This window comes from Mizuhopecten yessoensis, unplaced genomic scaffold (genome assembly GCF_002113885.1).
Source record: "Mizuhopecten yessoensis strain PY_sf001 unplaced genomic scaffold, ASM211388v2 scaffold7597, whole genome shotgun sequence".
Taxonomy (NCBI): Eukaryota; Metazoa; Mollusca; class Bivalvia; order Pectinida; family Pectinidae; genus Mizuhopecten; species Mizuhopecten yessoensis.
Window position 1 is genome coordinate 659,681 of NW_018407127.1, and position 5,064 is coordinate 664,744.

The following is a 5,064-nucleotide window of genomic DNA, read 5'->3' on the forward strand; positions in this document are numbered from 1 at the left end:
GTTATCGCCCAACGTTCGTCGATCGTCCGCACAAATGTGCGCAAGGAATGATCGTCCAATTTTTATCATTCGCACTTCGTGCACACATCGTTCACACACCGTGCACACATCGTGCGCACACCGCACATCGTATAACGTTGTGCGATCCCACAACTGTAGCAACACTTTGGACATTTTGGTCATATAGAATATTTTTTTGAAATATATCTCAACGGAAAGAATATCAAATCAACAGCTGCAGCGTTCGTTTGATCCAGCTTGTATACTAGTATCAATCCTCACAGCTAATGTCTTTCCTTTGTAGTTATCTGGATAAAACACACTGACGGACCTTAAGCTTGCCGACCAATGAATGTCTCTTACATAAATTAAGACGATTTTTTTTATTTCTATTAATCAATGATAACCAAAATGGGGAAGAGAGACAGAGTATTCCTAACTTAGAATATGTAAAATGGCAAGTTGATCTAAAACTGGAGGGTTGTTTTTGTTCGCTCTACGGTTTTGCAAAAGCGACAATACCCTCAGAAAACGATATTATTAAATATATTAAGTGTAACACAGCAGCCGTAATCGCTCGTAATTGTTTGTCAAAATCATTGTTTATTCATAGACGTTGATACAAAATCTCATTACAAGTACATGTTCAATAGGTAACAATAGCTTATCTACGTGTACGTTAAGTAATATACACCTGGCAAGGTAAAGCTGGACAGTTATTCGTTATTTGTTATTCTGAATAACGAATAACTGTCCAACTTTATTTTGCTTATAAACTTGCAACTTCCGCGTTCTGTCTTAAATCATCAAAGCAATCTTCCTGACATTTTGACATGTTCCTTCTCGTGGCCAAATCCAGACCTTGTGTCGATCAAACCTGTCCCGGTTGTATACTAAATCACTGAATCGTTAAATGGTGAACATCGGTCACTATATATAGCCCCCAGCTCTTGAGTTATACCAGGAACTAATTTGTGGTATGCCTGTCATACAATATACCCACGGGTCAAACATTTCACAGGTATGTCGTTCTAAGAGGTGTTAACACCCCTAAGATAAATTAAACCCATTACTTGATTAAATCAACTTTTGGGTAGAGATGACTTTGTCACAGAAGCTAAATAATCAATCTACTCTAAACGGACCCCACCAATTACCAAGGAATTCATAAAAAATATAGGAATCACCAATCCTGCTGATAAAATCTACAATATCGTTCTCCGCTCTAGAGATCAATTCAAAAGAATTTTTTTTTTTGCACAAATCTTTGACAATAATTGTGTAGGTATTTTATGGAGTATCAAATCGTGTATGCATTATAACGAGTATAAACTCATGTTGACATTATACCGGATACATCTAAATATAAAGGTATTATTCCGGGTATATACTCGTGTAGGTATAATACCTGATATATCTAAATATGTAGGTATTATACCTGATAGATTTGATTGTGTAGGTATTATACCTCGTATATCTATTAGTTTAGGTATAATACCTGGTATATCTAATAATTTAGGTATTATACCTGATATATCTAATAGTTTAGCTATAATACTGATAAATATAATAGTTTAGGTATTATATCTGGTATAAATGTATCTAATAGTTTAGGTATAATACCTGGTATATCGTATAGTTTAGGTATAATACCTGGTATATCAAATAGTGGAGGTATTGTACCTGGCATATCTAATAGTTAAGGTATTATACCTGGCATATCTAATAGTTTAGGTATTATACCAGGCATATCTAATAGTTTAGGGATTATACCAGGCATATCTAATAGTTTAGGAATTATACCAGGCATATCTAATAGTTTATGTATTATACCAGGCATATCTAATAGTTTAGGGATTATACCAGGCATATCTAATAGTTTAGGTATTATCCCAGGCATATCTAATAGTTTAGGTATAATACCTGGTGTATCGTATAGTTTAGGTATAATACCTGGTATATCGTATAGTTTAGGTATAATACCTGGTATATCTAATAGTTTAGGTATAATACCTGGTATATCTAATAATTTAGGTATTATACCTGATATATCTAATAGTTTAGCTATAATACTGATAAATATAATAGTTTAGGTATTATATCTGGTATAAATGTATCTAATAGTTTAGGTATAATACCTGGTATAAATTTATCTAATAGTTTAGGTATTATACCTGATATATCTAATAGTTTAGCTATAATACTGATAAATATAATAGTTTAGGTATTATATCTGGTATAAATGTATCTAATAGTTTAGGTATAATACCTGGTATATCGTATAGTTTAGGTATAGTACCTGGTATATCGTATAGTTTAGGTATAGTACCTGGTATATCGTATAGTTTAGGTATAATACCTGGTATATCGTATAGTTTAGGTATAGTACCTGGTATATCGTATAGTTTAGGTATAGTACCTGGTATATCGTATAGTTTAGGTATAATACCTGGAATATCAAATAGTGGAGGTATTGTACCTGGAATATCTAATAGTTAAGGTATTATACCTGTCATATCTAATAGTTTAGGTACAATACCTGCTATATCTAATAGTCGAGGTATTGTACCTGGCATATCTAATAGTTTAGGGTTAATACTTGTTATATCTAATAGTTTAGGTATTATACCAGGCATATCCAATAGTTTAGGTATTATACCAGGCATATCTAATAGTTTAGGGATTATACCAGGCATATCTAATAGTTTAGGAATTATACCAGGCATATCTAATAGTTTATGTATTATACCAGGCATATCTAATAGTTTAGGAATTATACCAGGCATATCTAATAGTTTAGGGATTATACCAGGCATATCTAATAGTTTAGGGATTATACCAGGCATATCTAATAGTTTAGGTATAATACCTGGCATATCTCATAGTTAAGGTATTATACTTGTTATATCTAATAGTTTAGGTATATTACCTGGTAAAGCTAATAGTTTAGGCATTATATCTGGTATAAATGTATCTAATAGTTTAGGTATAATACCTGGTATAAATTTATCTAATAGTTTAGGTATTATACCTGATATATCTAATAGTTTAGGTATATTACCTGGAATATCTAATAGTTTAGGCATTATACCTTGCATATCTAATAGTTTAGATATTATGCCTGGTATATCAAATAGTGGAGGTATTGTACCTGATATATCTAATAGTTTAGGTATATTACCTGGTATATCTAATAGTTTAGGCATTATACCTTGCATATCTAATAGTTTAGATATTATGCCTGGTATATCAAATAGTGGTGGTATTGTACCTGGCATATCTAATAGTTTAGGTATTATACCTGGCATATCTAATAGTTTAGGTATTATACCTGGCATATCTAATAGTTTAGGTATTATACCTGGCATATCTAATAGTTTAGGTATTATACCTGGCATATCTAATAGTTTAGGTATTATACCTGGCATATCTAATAGTTTAGGTATTATACCTGGCATATCTAATAGTTTAGGTATTATACCTGGCATATCTAATAGTTTAGGTATTATACCTGGCATATCTAATAGTTTAGGTATTATACCTGGCATATCTAATAGTTTAGGTATTATACCAGGCATATCTAATAGTTTAGGTATAATACCTGGCATATCTAATAGTTTAGGTATAATACCTGGTATATCAAATAGTGGTGGTATTGTACCTGGCATATCTAATACTTTAGGTATTATACCAGGCATATCTAATAGTTTAGGTATTATACCTGGCATATCTTATAGTTTAGGTATAATACCTGGTATATCAAATAGTGGTGGTATTGTACCTGGCATATCTAATACTTTAGGTATTATACCAGGCATATCTAATAGTTAAGGTATTATACCTGGCATATCTAATAGTTTAGGTATAATACCTGGTATATCAAATAGTGGTGGTATTGTACCTGGCATATCTAATACTTTAGGTATTATACCAGGCATATCTAATAGTTAAGGTATTATACCTGGCATATCTAATAGTTTAGGTATAATACCTGGTATATCAAATAGTGGTGGTATTGTACCTGGCATATCTAATACTTTAGGTATTATACCAGGCATATCTAATAGTTAAGGTATTATACCTGGCATATCTAATAGTTTAGGTATAATACCTGGTATATCAAATAGTGGTGGTATTGTACCTGGCATATCTAATACTTTAGGTATTATACCAGGCATATCTAATACTTTAGGTATTATACCAGGCATATCTAATAGTTTAGGTATAATACTTGTTATATCTAATAGTTTAGGTATTATACCTAGTATATCTAATAGTTTAGGTATTATACTTGTTATATCTAATAGTTTAGGTATAATACCTGGCATATCTAATAGTTTAGGTATTATACCAGGCATATCTAATAGTTAAGGTATTATACCTGGCATATCTCATAGTTAAGGTATTATACTTGTTATATCTAATAGTTTAGGTATATTACCTGGTATAGCTTATAGTTTAGGCATTATATCTGGTATAAATGTATCTAATAGTTTAGGTATAATACCTGGTATAAATTTATCTAATAGTTTAGGTATTATACCTGATATATCTAATAGTTTAGGTTTATTACCTGGTATATCTAATAGTTTAGGCATTATATCTGGTATAAATGTATCTAATATTTTAGGTATAATACCTGGTATAAATTTATCTAATAGTTTAGGTATTATACCTGGTATAAATGTATCTAATAGTTAAGGTATAATACCTGGTATATCTAATAGTTTAGGTATTATACCTGGTATATCTAATAGTTTAGGTATAATACCTGGTATATCTAATAGTTTAGGTATTATACCTGGTGTATCTATTAGTTTAAGTATAATACCTGGTATATCTAATAGTTAAGTAATTATACCTGGTATATCTAACAGTTTAGGTAATGGTAGAAATATGCCAATTTAGATATACGTTATAGAAATCTAACAAAACAGATGAGTTTGATCACCATACTAATGTTCTGCGTCTGCGCAGTGTCGCATACGATGGCGTTACTCCACCCAGGTGGATATGAGTCAACTATACAGAATATACCTGTAGTGATATATAGCGGCCTCTGGA